The sequence below is a fragment of the Schistocerca cancellata genome, chromosome 5, assembly GCF_023864275.1.
Source record: "Schistocerca cancellata isolate TAMUIC-IGC-003103 chromosome 5, iqSchCanc2.1, whole genome shotgun sequence".
Lineage (NCBI taxonomy): Eukaryota > Metazoa > Arthropoda > Insecta > Orthoptera > Acrididae > Schistocerca > Schistocerca cancellata.
In genome coordinates, this window is record NC_064630.1 from 967,049 (window position 1) to 984,124 (window position 17,076).

The following is a 17,076-nucleotide window of genomic DNA, read 5'->3' on the forward strand; positions in this document are numbered from 1 at the left end:
TGGCGACCGGACGGGTTCGCGCGACCTCAGTCCACTGATGACAGACGCCTCGTCCGATGACTTACTGTGCTGTTATTCACAACCAGGTCTCCATAGAAATTGTGCAAGTGCCAAGGAATATCTGTGATGCTCTGGTTTTCCGTCTAAAGAAACTCAAGTACAGTACATCTCCCCGAGTGGAACGAACACAGGTTACAGACGCCATTTTGAAGGCTACTGAGGGCACCGCCACCTAACGGAACTTAATGAAGCTACAGGGGCTGAAATCGCAATATTGTACGATATCCCACAGCAAATTACGAATTTTTTCAGTTGAAACTGGCCGAGACAAGATGTGTAGTATTACTTACTGAATGTCCCTCGTACAATTCCAATCATGTGTCGATTTCCATGTAACTTATCTGTGGTAAAATGTATCCTTCTTGGTGTCGCAATTTTCACAAACGTTAAGTTTAAGAAATCAGTGAAAAATTTCTTAAATACGACAAATTAACACGAAAGAGTATAGCATCACAAATATTTTACGTGTTTTGTATCTTTCGTTTCTGGGCAGCTCCGTTGTCGAGGAGTTAAGAGATCTGAGACGTTACGGCGATGCTTACCAATGCAAATGCGAGGTCCAGACCCGAACGGATAGTAGGTGAACGGCTTGATGAGATGTTTGTTCTCCGGACTGAAGCGTTCCGGGTCGAAACGTTCCGGGTCTGGGAAGTAATGGGGTCGTGGTGGATGCCGCGCACGAGGATCCAGACGCCGTCTCCGGGTCGCAGCTCGAGGCCCGGGCAGCTCCCAGCGGCCGGCAGCCTGTAGGGGCGCACGCACGTGCGGTCCAGGGCCGGGATGGGCGTGTACATGCGTAGCGTCTCTGTGGACACGAGCAGCGGTGGCGTCAGCGACGAATACGAACTCGTGAGCAGTCAACTGGAGACAGCTGGTAAGTCGTGTGCAGGCTGTTTCTAAGGCCACAACAAACGGAACAGATCCACTCTTACAGCAGTTTTCTGTAAATCAATGTTAGACGCGTGGCAGGGGCTGCTTACGTTGCGCCAGCTATTACAGGTGTTCCCTGCTGCGTTCGCGTATGGAGCACTGGGAGAATCTCAACCTCACTTCTGCTGTGCGTATCGTAATTAATCTTGTACCCACGATACCTTGAGAGCTTCACGTATGATGTATGTATGGTAGCAAATGGGGATATTCAACCGCCGAACACTTGCTAAAATTCGTGGTGAAACTTCAGCTGTCCTTTATTTTGTACAATGCGCGTCACGACTAGTTTCGGTCAAGTGACCATTATCAGGCATAAGCTGGCACGGACGGCTGGAAAGTTATACCGCAATTACAGTGGGCTCAAAAGAGCCTCCAGCAGTTCATGCCAGCTTGTGTCTGACAACGGTCATTTGACCGTAACTAGTACCGAAGCACATTGTGCAAAATAAAGGACAGCTGAAGGTTCACCATGAATTTTAACTGTGCGTAGGAGCCTGTAGAACGTTCGCAAACTCCTCAATACTTAATACTGGTTCTCAGAATATTATAAAGACGCTTTCGTGGGATATTTGGGTTCCATATTCGAGCGTCCGCCATTTCAGATTTTCCAGCAGTTACGTTATGCTTGCGCGTGTGCCGAACAAACCCGATAATATTCGTACTCTCTTCTTTTTATATGTTCGGTGTAGGACTTAGATACAGGAAAGTCTATACAAGCTTCGGTGACATTGAAAGCAAGGATGGCAATACCAAAACGGCAATAGGTATCTCTCTGTTGAACGCAAAGAAGAGGGTGAGTAGGTGGGAACAGCACACTGAAGGCCTGTATGAGGCGGAGCACCTCATTACGTGATGGTAGATATTGGTGTCGCTGTGGAAGAGGTAGGGGATGCTGTAACAGGGTCAGAATTCGAAGGTCATTTAAAGCTTAAGATCAAATGAGGAAGAAGGAATAGATAACGTAAAATCGTTAGAGGAAGCGGCAACCAAACTGCTGTTCATGTTGGTGTGTAAAGTCTATGAGACTGGCGACATGCCATCTGACTTTCGGGAAAATATCTACCTTGCGAAGAAAGTCAGAGCAGATAAGTGTGAGAACTATCGCACCACAAGATTAACGGCTCACGCTTTCAGTACACAGAAGAATGGAAATGGAAATAAAGCAGCTGTCAGATGACTTTCAGTTTGGCTTAAAGGCAAAGGCACCAGAGAGGCAGGTCTAACTTTGCGTTTGCTAATGGAAGCAAAACTGAAGCTATAGGGAATGACGGGACTGTACAATACTTACTAAGACCAAGTTGGAACAATGAGATTGAAAGACCAAGAACGAAGAACCCGATTTAAAAAGGGTGTACAGCAGGCATTGAGTCTTTCAATTCTACCGTCAAATGTATACATCGAAGGAGCAATCGCGGAATGAAAGATAGGTTCAAGGTGTAATGATATCAATGACAAGATTTGCAGATGACATTGCTATCCGTAGTGAAGGAAGAAGAATTACATGTTCTGTTGAATTGAATGTGTAGTCTAATGAGTTGATAATATGGCCTGAGACCAAAACGAAGAAAGGTGATAGTAATGAGAAGTAACAAAAAATGAGAACAGCGAAAAACGTTAAATCAGGATTGATGGTCACGAAGTAGATTAAGTTAAGGAATTCTGTAAGCTAGGCAACAAAATAAACCATGATAGACGGGGCAACAAAAGCACACTAGCACTGCAAAAAAGGCATTCCGACCAGGAGAAGTCTACTAAAATCAAACACAGGCCTCAATCTGAGGAAAAAATTTCTGAGAGTACTGTATTGTATGGTAGTGAAACATAGACTGTGGGAAAACCGAAATAGAGATTCGAACCATTTGACAAGCGGAGCCTCAGACGAATGCTGATGGGACGTCTGTTACGACATGAGAGAATAACTTCCATGGTACTAGAACTAGCTGTAGAGAGTGAGACTGCAGAGGAAGACAGGGAGTGGAATACGTCGACTAAGTAATTGAGGATGTGGGTTGCTGGTGCAAGTCTGAGGTAAAGAAGTTGGCACAGGAGAGGATTTCTTGGCGGACCGCATCAAACCAGTCAGAAGACTGATGACTCAGAAAATAAGTGAATAAATAAATAAAAAAGTAGGACTCTATTGGTGTGAGTGTCACACGCTTGAGCAACATTCTAGGATAGACCACTGCTTTGCAAAAAATATCCTTCGTTAACTGACTTTATTTCTCCAGTGTCCTGGCAGTGAACATCTTACATTACCTGTGACTCAGGGACTATGTGATCATTTCATTACATACCACTACAAATTCATGCATCCAAATAATTATCTGGCCAAACTCAACGAAGGAGCCATGCATGAGAACCTATTTGTTGGTGTTTACACTACAATATCAGATTCCACCCGCTTTGCCTCTCAGTTACAGCGCATTTCTCAAATTTGTTTTGAAAGTAGTTTCAACGCAAACATAGTAAGCGTTATATCTGTGAACTCGTACTTTCGAGAGCCGTCAAACGCCGTTAATAAAACTAAATTGGATCATTTAAAAACCGTACGTATCTCAGTTGATAGAAAAGAATATTATCATTTTAATCACATTAACAGATGAGTTGGAGGTTAGAATACATCCAACCGAAATGCTGGTGAATATGAGCAAATAACGGAAAAATTATGAAAAAGTATGACATAAAATCTATGTCCTTCCTTCTCCCGAGGTTTGTTTTGATCAAGTTAGAGAATTATGTGTGAAGTGGCTGTTCAGAAAAAAACCAGTTCCTGCAAGTTGTCGGTATCATACAAAACGGAAGTTTCTACTGGTCTGTTGCAATTAAGTTGCAGTAAGTTGCCACCTTGTGCTGTAATCTATATTAACTCCACTGATGTGGGACTCACCAGAGAGCACCATGTCGAGGTACTGGCAGCCCAGGACCTGCTCGTAGCTGGGCTGCCCCCCGCTCTTCTTCATCAGCTCGTCCACCTCCCTCTGCAGCCGCTGCTGCACGTCCTGGTGCGTGGCCAGCAGGTAGCTGCAGAACGTCAGCAGTGTCGACACGGTGTCGAAGCCGCCGAAGAAAAATATGATCGCCTGCGCCGTGATATCATCATCAGTGAGATCTGCAATAAGGAGAAAGGATGAGTGCAGGATACTGTGTGCTGAATATCTTAAACGGCTCTGCTTACTGTTTTCAGTATGCTGTGTGAGGAAAGGAAGGCGCACTTGGAGATTGACAAGTGATTGCTCACTCAGATCTATGTGGTATATTCAAATCCGTTGCATTTTGAAAACACGTGTATGAAACGAGGAGCTAGTACCACTGTCACATTGTGAAGTGCATCGGAAAGTACAGAGGAAGGTGTACCACGTCGCACTGCTGTACCAGACGTCGTAGCTCACTCAGTAGACTGCTGGGACATCAGACTCACATCCACCACTGAGCTACGGCTCACCTTCAATAAACACGATCAAAATGCTGGAGGCAGAACGCTTCCTCCTTGATGAGGTAAAGGTACAGCCATCGCAGATACTGGGAGTACAGCTTTCCATTCTCAATAATGTAGTTTTTCCCACAGTCTATGTTTCACTACCATACAGTGCTGTGCACCAAACCTAAATTCTTAGAACGTTCTTCGTCAAATGAAGGCCTATGTTGGATACTAGTGGACTTCTATTGACCAGAAATGCCATTTTTGGCAGTGCTAGTCTGCCTTTGATGTCCTTCGCGCTCTGCACGTCGTGGGTTATTTAGCTGCCTAGGTAGCAGAATTCTTTAACTTCATCTGCTTCGTGATCACAGTCCAGAAGTTAGGTTTCTCGCTCCTCTCATTTCTGCTGATTATTATTACTTTCATATTTCGTCGAAATACTCTCCGTCTATATTCTGAACTCATTAGACAGTTCATTTCATTCAGCAGATCCTGTAAGTCTTCTTCACGTCTCTGAGGTTGTCATCGGCGAATCTTGTCAGTGGTAACTCTTCACCTTGAATTATAGCTCCACTCTTGAACTTTTATTTGCCTCATTGCACAGATCTGTCTTAGACCCTTTTTAATCCGAGCACTTTGTTCTTGGTCTTCCACTCCTATTATTCCCTCTTGGCTGTTTTACACGTTGTATAGTACCCGTCATTCCCTGTAGCTTATTGGTACTTATTTTAGAATTTCGAACATCACGCACCACTCGACACTGTCGAAAGCTTTTTCGAGGACGTCAAAACCTATGGCCGTGTCTTTGTTCTCCTGTAGTCCTGCACCCATTATCAACCGCAGCGCTAGAGCGGTCTCTTTGGTGTCTTTACCATTTCTACAGCCAAACCTATCGTCGTCTAACAAATCCCCAATTTCCTTCTCGATTCTTCTGATTATTATTCTTGCCAGCAACTAGGATGCATGAGCTATTTTGTAACATTCGGAACTGTGTAGATGATGATTTTCCGAAAGTCAAGTGGTATATTGCCAAACTCATACACTTTAAACACCAACGTGAATAGTCGTTTTGTTGCCACTGCCTTCCAATGAATTTAGAAATTCTGTTTATCCAGGATAAAGTGTTGTGTCGATCCAGTCACCAACCTGGTTAGGTGTCCCATAAGAACACAACTGAAAATGTGTCATGATCGTAAGGCAAAAGGTTCCAGAATAGTCCCTCACTGGGATCTCCGTGAGGGGACTGGCAAGGGGAAGATGACCATGAAAAAAATATTGATTTACCAATGCAGAGGTTGAATCTAGATAGAGTAGGGGTCATTGAAATGAAATTGAAAGGAAACGAGGAGTTATGGTAAGATGCGTGTGGGGTAACATCAACATCAACAGAAAATGGTATGACAGGAGGAGTAGGATTCGTTATGAATAGGAAGGTAGGGCAGGAAGTATGTTATTGTGAATAGTTAGTGAGAGGGTTGTTCTCTTTAGATTCGAACGCAAACCAACACCGACAATGATAGTTCAAGTACACGTGCCGCCGTCGCAAGCTGAAGGTGAAGAGATAGAGAAAGTAGATGAGGATATTGAAAGGGTAGTACAGTACGCAAAGGGAGATGAAAGTCATGGAGGACTGGAGTACAGTTGTAGGGGTAGGACCAGAAGAAAATGTTACAGGGAAATATGGGCTTGTGACAAGGAATGAGCGAGGAGAAATACTAATTGAGTTCTGAAATAAATTTCAGCCAGTAAACCGACTTTCGGAAAAATATCATCCACACAATTTCGAAGACTGCAAGAGCTGAAATGTGCGAGAATTGTCGCACAATCAGCTTAACAGCTAATGCATCAAAGTTACTTACAAGAATAGTAAACAGAAGAATGGAAAAGAAAATTGTGCATGTGTTAGCTAATCAGTTTAGCTTCAGGAAGGGTAAAGGCACCGGAGAGGCAATTATGACTTTGCGGTTGATAATGGAAGCAAGGCTAAAGAAAAATCAAAACACCTTCATAGGATCTGTCGACCTGGAAAAAGCGTTCGACAATCTAAATGGCGCAAGATGTTTGAAATTCTGAGAAAAATAGGGATAAGTTATAGGGAGAGACGGGAAATGTATAATATGTACAAGAGCCAAGAAGGAATAATAAGAATGGACGAAGTGTTCGGATTAAAAAGATATAAGACAGGGATGCAGTCTTCCGTTCCTCGTGGTCAGTTTGTACATCGAAGAAGCAGTGATGGAAATAAAAGAAAGGTTCAGGAATGTAATTAAAAAGGATATAAATGATACGATTCGCTGATGACATTGCTATCCTGAGTGAAAGTGAAGAAGAATGACATGATCTCCTAAATGAATTGAACAGTCTAATGAGCACAGAATATGGATTGAGAGTAAATCGAAGAAAGCAGAAAATAATGAGAAGTAGCAGAAATGAGAACAGCGAGAAACTTAACATCAGGATCGAAGGTCACGTAGTAGATAGCAAAACAACCGATGACGGACGGAGCGTTGAGGACATCAGAAGCAAATTAGCACTGGCAAAAAGGGCATTCCTGGCCAAGAGAAGTCTACTGTTATCAAATATAGGCCTTTATTTGAGGAAGAAATTTCTCAAAATGTACGTTTGGACCATAGCATTGATTGGTAGTGAAACATGGACTATGGGAGAAAGAGAATCGAAGGATTTAAGATATGATGCCACTGACAAATGTTGAAAATTACATGGACCGATGAGGTAAGAAATGCGGAGGTTCTGCGCAGAATCGGAGACGAAAGGAATATGTGAAAAACTCTGAAAAGGAAGAAGTACAGGATGATAGGAGATCTATTAATCCATTAGGGAATGATTCCATGGTGCTAGAGGGAGCTATAGAGGGCAAAGCCTGTATAGGAAGACAGAGATCAGAATGCATCCAGCAAATAATTGAGGACGTAAGTTGCAAGTGCTACCCTGAGATGTAGAGGTTGGCACAGGAGAGAAATTCGCGGCGGCCGCATCAAACCATCCGGAAGACTGATGATTAAAAAAAACACAGTTTGTCAGTTTACTAAAAGTCAAGAAACACCGGTCCAATCTGGTTTCCTTTTGCACTAAGCTTACCATGTACGAAGAGCCCAATCTGAGTTCCTTAAGATCAGCCTTCTGGAAATCCATGGTTATCTCCATGGAGAAGGTTACTTTGTTCCACGTACGTCGTAAAGTTGGAGACTCAGGATATGTTCTAGCATTCTGCTGTATTTAAGTACGACTCGTTTCCACTATTCGTGACGATTATGTGAAGCCCCTGTATTACTACCTAACCTGAGTCACAGCTCATGGTTCATGGTTCACTGCCTCTGTTTCAGATTTCCACATTTCGTGTAAAAATTTAAAATTCTGTCATAATCTACTCGTCAAGAGATACAATCTTATATTAAAGGTCTAAGAGAAGTGTCACAGTTAGAAACTGTGTACATGTTATGAGGCAGCGGAGATCAGTACCACAAGTTACACTGAATATATCTATCTAACGCTTGAGATAAACAGCCTTAGGGTCTTCCAACGAACTTTAAACATAATTTCAAACCTTTATGAAACTTTCTCTCGCTTGTATCCCCCAGGAGCGATGAAGAGAAAAACATTACCGCTTACTACATTTTCTTCTTTTATTGAAGTAAACCTTCAGCATCAAGCATGACGTTATAATTATATCACGTTTTACTTTTATCTCTATTCGCACCACCCTTTTGTAAACGGTGTCGATGTATGCTATTGAATGTACCTGCAAAATTATATCACGTTTCAACGAACAGTTCAGGAGATACGACGTCACGAACATTCAGATGAGTGAGAAACTAGCGTTTACTTAAAATGGAGTGCAGCACAACTTCGGCATCACGATGTTTTAGTTTTTCTAACCGTACTACATGTAGTTCAGGAGATATGACGTCATAGACATTCATATGCTTGAAAAACTAGATTCTGCTTAAAATGGCGCACAGTAAAAAGTCAACATCAGGCATGACGTTTTAGTTCATTACTTCTTTACAGCTAATTGTATTTGCAAGGCACTATGGAGACATGATTTACACATACCAATGAATGTTATTCCAAAATTATATTATTATAAGGAACTTAGTTCAGTAGATATGACATTATAATCATTGAGGTGCGTGAAAAACTTGATTTTGGTTAAAATGGAGAGCAAATTACACACAGTATTTTCATCCACTGTTCACAGTGGGAGCACTTAAGAGCTTCCGACAAACGTTAGACAGGGCGTGAGTCACTTGCCCGCGAAAGGCAAATGTCCCGAGTTCGAGTCTCGGTCGGTGCACACAGTTTTAATCTGCCAGGAAGTTTCAAACGTTAAACATGATTTGAAACATCTTCTAAGCTTTCTCTCGCTTAAATGCTTAACGTCTAATACGTCTAATCAGACGTTGAAGCGGTTTTAAACATGGGATTTATTATCTTTAAAGAATCGGTGGTTTACTGGTGCAGTACTACAGGTTTAGTTCTTAGATTGAGTTTAGAATCTTTCACTAATTATCTGAGTAGTGTGAAGGGCGATCACTTCTGTTACCACACTGAGGTCATTACGGTTCTTGGTAATCTTTATATGGCCATCATGTAGTGGTTCAAATGGCTCTGAGCACTATGGGACTCAACATCTTAGGTCATAAGTCCCCGAGAACTTAGAACTACTTAAACCTAACTAACCTAAGGACATCACACACACATGCCCGAGGCAGGATTCGAACCTGCGACCGTAGCAGTCCCGCGGTTCCGGACTGCAGCGCCAGAACCGCTAGACCACCGCGGCCGGCATCACGTAGTGAACCACACAAACAAATAATTTATACATAGTGCATGAGCTAACTACACTCCTGGAAATTGAAATAAGAACACCGTGAATTCATTGTCCCAGGAAGGGGAAACTTCATTGACACATTCCTGGGGTCAGATACATCACATGATCACACTGACAGAACCACAGGCACATAGACACAGGCAACAGAGCATGCACAATGTCGGCATTAGTACAGTGTATAGCCACCTTTCGCAGCAATGCAGGCTGCTATTCTCCCATGGAGACGATCGTAGAGATGCTGGATGTAGTCCTGTGGAACGGCTTGCCATGCCATTTCCACCTGGCGCCCCAGTTGGAGCAGCGTTCGTGCTGGACGTGCAGACCGCGTGAGACGACGCTTCATCCAGTCCCAAACATGCTCAATGGGGGACAGATCCGGAGATCTTGCTGGCCAGGGTAGTTGACTTACACCTTCTAGAGCACGTTGGGTGGCACGGGATACATGCGGACGTGCATTGTCCTGTTGGAGCAGCAAGTTCCCTTGCCGGTCTAGGAATGGTAGAACGATGGGTTCGATGACGGTTTGGATGTACCGTGCACTATTCAGTGTCCCCTCGACGCATCACCAGTGGTGTACGGCCAGTGTAGGAGATCGCTCCCCACACCATGATGCCGGGTGTTGGCCCTGTGTGCCTCGGTCGTATGCAGTCCTGATTGTGGCGCTCACCTGCACGGCGCCAAACACGCATACGACCATCATTGGCACCAAGGCAGAAGCGACTCTCATCGCTGAAGACGACACGTCTCCATTCGTCCCTCCATTCACGCCTGTCGCGACACCACTGGAGGCGGGCTGCACGATGTTGGGGCGTGAGCGGAAGACGGCCTAACGGTGTGCGGGACCGTAGCCCAGCTTCATGGAGACGGTTGCGAATGGTCCTCGCCGATACCCCAGGAGCAACAGTGTCCCTAATTTGCTGGGAAGTGGCGGTGCGGTCCCCTACGGCACTGCGTAGGATCCTACGGTCTTGGCGTGCATCCGTGCGTCGCTGCGGTCCGGTCCCAGGTCGACGGGCACGTGCACCTTCCGCCGACCACTGGCGACAACATCGATGTACTGTGGAGACCTCACGCCCCACGTGTTGAGCAATTCGGCGGTACGTCCACCCGGCCTCCCGCATGCCCACTATACGCCCTCGCTCAAAGTCCGTCAACTGCACATACGGTTCACGTCCATGCTGTCGCGGCATGCTACCAGTGTTAAAGACTGCGATGGAGCTCCGTATGCCACGGCAAACTGGCTGACACTGAAGGCGGCGGTGCACAAATGCTGCGCAGCTAGCGCCATTCGACGGCCAACACCGCGGTTGCTGGTGTGTCCGCTGTGCCGTGCGTGTGATCAGTGCTTGTACAGCCCTCTCGCAGTGTCCGGAGCAAGTATGGTGGGTCTGACACACCGGTGTCAATGTGTTCTTTTTCCCATTTCCAGGAGTGTAGTTTCACACAGTTATGACAGAAATGGGCGCGATGATTTGGGAGACATTTGAATAAGTGATTGCATTTTTCTGAATCAATGCACTCAAAAAATATTGGTCAAATGCTCAGGTTCAGAGTGACGTGTGTGCTGTTGGCACTAGTTTCAAGTAGCCTTTGTGTGATCCAACCACGCTTGAATCAGTTTCGAAAGAGGCGGCATGTTTCGTAAAGGGCAATCAAGTTGCGTAAGAAGGCGACGACGAGGACGCTGGAACTCTCTACTCACGTCGTCTTTTGCCGTCGGTGGTGCCGTTAGCCTCCCCTTCCTCTGGCGCCAGTTCTCCGCGGCGCGCCTGCATCATGAGGTGGACCATGTCGTGGCGCACGATCCCCTGCTGCTCTCGCGTTTTGATAGTCTCGGTCAACATGGTCCTGAAGAACTCCACTATCTTCGCGTCAATGAACTTTGCACCTAATAACTGCCGCATGCAAAAATAAATGAATCAATAAAATCACAAGGGGTACAAATAATTGTGCACAGGTACAATAATAATAGCACAAGGTGTATAACTCACCCGCATAAGCTTCGGAGCTAACGTGTATCCCATTACGACTGCTGGTTTGATGGTTGTCAGCTCACGGCCCATTGTGTAGAATGTGTTGTTTGGCTCTGCCAAGGAGTCCACCTTTACTCCAAATGCAGTCGTCGCAATGACATCATTGGTCACGCGTGTGAAAAGGTCCTTCATCTCTAGTGTCAGTACCTGTTTTTCTCCAGAAGAAACTGCAACACAATAATACACCAAATCAGCAACGTGCACCCCTAATATCTGTAATTTGATGGACACTGTGAGTTGCGATTGAATTCTAGGTCTTTTTTGAAAGTGTGGAATGAAATTGTAGGTTAAGATAATACAAAAAATTATTATAGCTAAATGAAGAAAGGGAGTAAAAGTCGCATGTAAAAATTTTTCAGTTAAATGTACTGTAGCGTTTGCTGCCGTAATAGCTCAGCGTACAGTAGGCAGCTAGAGCAGTATTTCGCCGCACCACCAACTTGCGTACCCCGTAATAACCGCTCAGTCGAAGACCACAGGCATTACTGATACGCCGGCGGTTCTAGGCGCTTCAGTCTGGAATCTCGTAGCCGCTACGGTCGCAGATTCGAATCCTGCCTCGGCCATGGATGTGTGTGATGTGGTTAGGTTAGTTAGGTTTAAGTAGTTCTAAGTTCTAGCGGACTGATGACCTCAGATGTTAAGTCCCATAGTGCTCAGAACCATTTGAACCAACCATTACTGATACACTATATGATCAAAAGTAGCCGGACACCTGCCTGAAAATGACTTACAAGTTCGTGGCGCTCTCCATCGCTAATGCTGGAATTCTATATGGTGTTGGCCCACCCTTAGCCTTGATGACAGCTTCCACTCTCGCAAGCATACGTTCAATCAGGTGCTGGAAAGTTTCTTGGGGAATGGCATTCCATTCTACACGGAGTGCTGCACTGAGGAGAGGTATTGATGTCAGTCGGTGAGGCCTGGCACGAAGTGGCGTTCCGAAACATCCCAGAGGTGTTTTATAGGATTCAGGTCAGGACTCTGTGCAGGCCAGTCCGTTACACGAATGTTCGTAAAATGTTTGTTGTGTAACGAATCCGCCACAGGCCGTACATTATGAGCAGGTGCTCGATCGTGTTGAGAGATGCAATCGCCATCCCCGAATTGCTCTTCAACAGTGGGAAGCAAGAAGGTGCGTAAAACATCAGTGTAGGCCTGTGCTGTAATAGTGTCGCGCAAAACAACCAGGGGTGCATGCCTCCACCATGAAAAACACGACTACACCTTAACACCAACGCCTCCGAATTTTACTGTTGGCACTACACACGCTGACAGGTGACGGTCACCGGGCATTCGCATACCCACAGCCTGCCATCGGATCGCCACATTGTATTCCGTGATTCGCCACACAACGTTTTCCCACTGTTCAGTCGTCCAATGTTTACGCTCCTTACACCAAGCGTCGTCGTTTGGCGTTTACTGGCGTGATTTGTGACTTATGAGCAGCTCTCAACCATGAAATCCAAGTTTTCTCACCTCCCGCCTAACTGTCATAGTACTTTCAATGGATCCTGTGTGATGGCCTGCATGGATCTCTAATTATTACACATAACGATCCCCTTCAACTGTCGGCGGTCTCTGCAGTCAACAGACGAAGTCGGCCTACACGCTTTTGTGCTGTACGTGTCCCTTCATGTTTCCACTTCACTGCCACATCAGAAACAGTGGACCTAGGGCTGTTTAGGAGTGCGGAAATCTCGCGTACAGGCATGTGACACAAGTGACACCCAATCACCCGACCATGTTCGAAGTCTGTGAGTTCCGTGGAGCGCCCCATACCGCTCTCTCACGATCTCTAATGACTACTGAGGTCGCTGATATGGAGTAACTGGCAGTATGTGATAGCACAATGCACCTAATATGAAAAGCGTATGTTTTTGGGGGTGTCTGGATACTTTTGATATACTGTAAATCAACTTCTGCCCTACACTATGTTTGCCCTTGCCTATCCACTAGAGAACCTCGTACCCCGACATTTGGTATCAGAAGAGCTGTTGGAAATTGCATTAGATGTCAAACAGTGACATAGAACAACAATGGTAGATGTAGCAGCGACAGTATTTCAACGACTGCCTTCAGCAAAGATATGCAGGTAAGTGCAGATTGTAAACGATGTATGGGCTTGTGGAGTCATACGATTCCTGTTCCGTCTGGGAGGTGAGTGACATTTTACGTATATTTGTACTAGTTTCTAGTAGTAAGAGAAAGTGAGGAAGGTGCCATCAGGTACTGAAGGCGAGAAGGCATTGGCTCAGGAGGCAATCCAGCACTTTCTTGGTCAAGTCGCTCCAGTGAGCGCAGACTATTTAGTTAGTTAATTAGTTAGTTAGTTAGCTAGTTAGGGAACTAGAAAGTTCCAAGAGGAGAAGAGAACAGCCCCCACACTAGTATGCCGTAGTTTGTTGTACCGTCACAGAAGATACTCTTTTTCCTGGTAAATCGTGGAAAGATGTTTTGTGGATAATGTAGACACGGCCGCGAAATTCTGGAGATAGAATAATGAGCAATTGTTGAATATGGCTCGCTTGAAATTGACAGGGGATCCAAGGGCATATTTTATGTGCCATGAAAAGTTGCAGAACATTCGCTCCTTGCAGGATTTGCAGGAGGAGTTGCTGAAGCGCTGTTGAGAGACAGCTGCTTCTGGTTACTATGAGGAACAGCTGAGTGGTATAGCTAAGAGAAATGAGAAAACCATGCAAAATTTTACGGGTAAAATTAGCAAAACGCAAAGCTACCTCCCAGGCGTCAAGTTATCTATTACTGATGCCGTCATTCGGATGTGGTACGTACAGGTAGGGGGTCAGTAAACCACCCTCCTGACTGTTTCCAGTTTGACAAGACAGGATTAGGTAATTGAATATTAACATCTGTAGACTTACAAAGACAAAGCCAACAAAGCCATTATACAGTAGGCAGAACAAAGGACTTTGGACGCCTTCATGAGGGGTTTGCGAGTTTAACTTTCTCGTAAGTTATGAGCAGAGTTACTGAAGTCGTAAAGTGAAGCCCTGGGAACTGCAACGGCTGTGGCACGAATAGAGAAAGGAGCGCGATCTTTAATACTGAAGTCACATACGGGGGCCACTTTTGGTTCCGCTTCCATTCGGATGCGAAAGTAAAACCGCAGCGAATATCCGGTTAAACTTCGCGCAGTTGGCTGAGAAGTGTCTGTTGTATACCCGTTTATAACGTCACATCGCACTTTACAGTTTTGAGAGGACAATGAGCAGGTAATGATGGCTAGAAAATGCACTGCGCAACAAAATCAAAGGATCACTTTTTCAGAATCCAGTAACTGTCTCCAGTTCCGAGGCACAAGTTTGAAACTTAGCTCAAAGCTTCCTACGATATTCCTCTGTAAGGGTGAGAAAGCTTCGTTGTTGGTTGGCTGATTTTTGGGAGGGAATCAAATAGCGAGATCATCGGTCCTATCGGAGTAAGGATGAATGGGAAAGGAAGTCGGCCGTGCTGTTTCAAAGGAACCATCCCGGCATTTGCCTGAAGCGATTTACGGAAATCACGGGGAACCTAACTCAGGATGACGGTAAACGGGTTTGAACCTCGTCTTCCCGAATGCGAGTCCAGTGACGAAAGCTCGGTGCCCCGCGACCTTCGGGCTCGAGGGTGCTTCAAACAGCAAGATGTCGGCACATGCGAGAAAGATCACAGTTGGGAAGTTCATGTGAATTGTAAGGTCGGTTGATGAAGTCACATTGGCACCTAATTCTACCACAACTCTGCCAAACACCACCGTGGACGTATCACACTATGAAAATGTACCTACATCCCGTCTTACCGACATTTAAGCCCTTCTTTTGACGCCTGCTTAGAATCGACACTAAAAGGCCTCAGGTGTTGCCACAAAGTGCATCATTGAAACCAAGCTTTCCCTGGGGGCGTTGATTCCCAGACATTTCGCTGTTGAAAACGACTGCTCGCAGTGTGAAGGGCAGCAGGAGGACGATAGAGGAGATCTGAGTCCTTTACCATCGTGTGACACGCCCAGGACTCCATTGAGTAGAACTGTGGCGAAATTTGGTGGCAGTGTGACATCACCGACCCACGTTACAGCCCCATGAACTCCTGGACTGTGACGCTTTTTTTCGTGTGTGCTGTTTGAAGGATCGCCGAGCTCCAGTCTCATTACAGGGGGAGGCTGTACCCAACTATGAGCCAAATTTTAAACTTATGCATCCAATGGAAGACAATTATGAGGTTTTCAGAAGTGATCCTTTAACTCTGTTGCACTGAGTAGTGTCTGCCATCCAATACGAATTCCTGTTCAGGTGTTTCGCCTGATTTCACGCAGCCCACATAACGTAATTTTCGTGCAGTTCTCAGCCGCATACTGCAGGCGTAACGAAGACACTTCTGCAGCGTTCTCTAGGAAAAGTGCTCGACCACCCACAATACAGCTTCGAACTTGGTTCCCTCTGATTTTCATCTCTTCGCTCAGATGAAGTGCTGGCCATGAGGACGGCATTTTGGCTCAGCAAAGACCCGCAGACCGGCGCAGGGGTCGGCGGAGTTCAGAGGTCAGTAGCCTACTGCGCAAAACTAACGTCGGAGCGTCGGTTGTGCAAGTAGCTGGAACATGCAGGCGAACGTCACAAGTAAAATATTTTTGATTTTCACTGTGGTTTCCATTTTGCGACGGATCACAAGATGAAAAAACTAGCTGTCGTATTGTCAGTGTGGCCAGCCTGGTCACATTTGGTGTAACTGCAGGAAGCCTCAGTGTGAGGAGGACAAACGGGTGGAACATTCACAGCAGGAGTGTCAGAAGAGGTTTGCTGATGCGCAGGATGGAATTTGCACTCCGGCGTTGTACGCAAACGGGAGAGGCGCTGCTACTGAGAGTCGTTCACAGCAGACGTAAGCACAGGAGACCCATGTGCCGAAGCAATGGCGGATTGTTGTACGGTCGGCTTTCTGAGAGGGGGAGCATGTAACGTTGTATTAGATACAGCGTCGCTGGTACCCGTGGCATGTCGGGGTGTATTTGGGATAAGAAACTTGGACCCGCCTCTTTGTAAGCTCAGTAGCTTAGGTAGAGGTAACGTTCGTTTGCTCACTTCGGAATTACTGAACTTCCGATTTGTACAGAAAAGTTTCTAGGCTTGTATCGAAATGCTTCCTGGAATTGGCAGCAGCTACGATGTCGAACTTGGATTTTCCGAGTAAACACAACACTAATGTCGATATAAAACGGTGCATTGTAGAACTGGACGGTACATTGTTCCATTTATGTACTAATGCCACGAGGCACGCCCTTGGACCAGAGGAGGCAACCAAAGCTGTATGTTACGTCCCTTAGAACCGACTAGCGAGATCTCGTGCCGCAGGGTACAGGGAAACTAGTCTCGTTAGACGCTGGAGGAGATTTGCCAGCCGAGATTTGTGTGTAGTTGAATCGTTAGCAGAGAACGAGGAACTGGACGAAGCACAGTGCTGTGTGTGCCGTAGTTCATCGTACGTGCAAGAAGCTGTCAGAAGTCAGGCGGCGCCCGTCACCGTGGATAATTTTGGTTCATTAGAGGCAGAGCTATCATGAGGTGCACTGACAACCAGTGTGCTGTGCTGGAGATGGAAGGTTTCAATAGAGTTAAATATAGAGAACTGTAAGCTGGTACGGTCGAAAATTTACCCACACTGAAGAAGAAAGTGGTACCTTCATGGGAGGTGATAAGGAGAAAATGGCAACACTGACAGAAGAATGTGCGTAACTGTGTAATCCTCACGGAACATTGGCAGCAATTCCGATAATGCAGCACAGA

At 45.6% G+C, this 17,076-nt stretch overlaps 1 pseudogene; it reads right to left on the bottom strand.

Moving 5' to 3' along the window:
- Positions 1 to 17,076, bottom strand: part of LOC126188112 (cytochrome P450 9e2-like) — a 67,582-nt pseudogene that overhangs the window by 14,148 nt on the left and 36,358 nt on the right.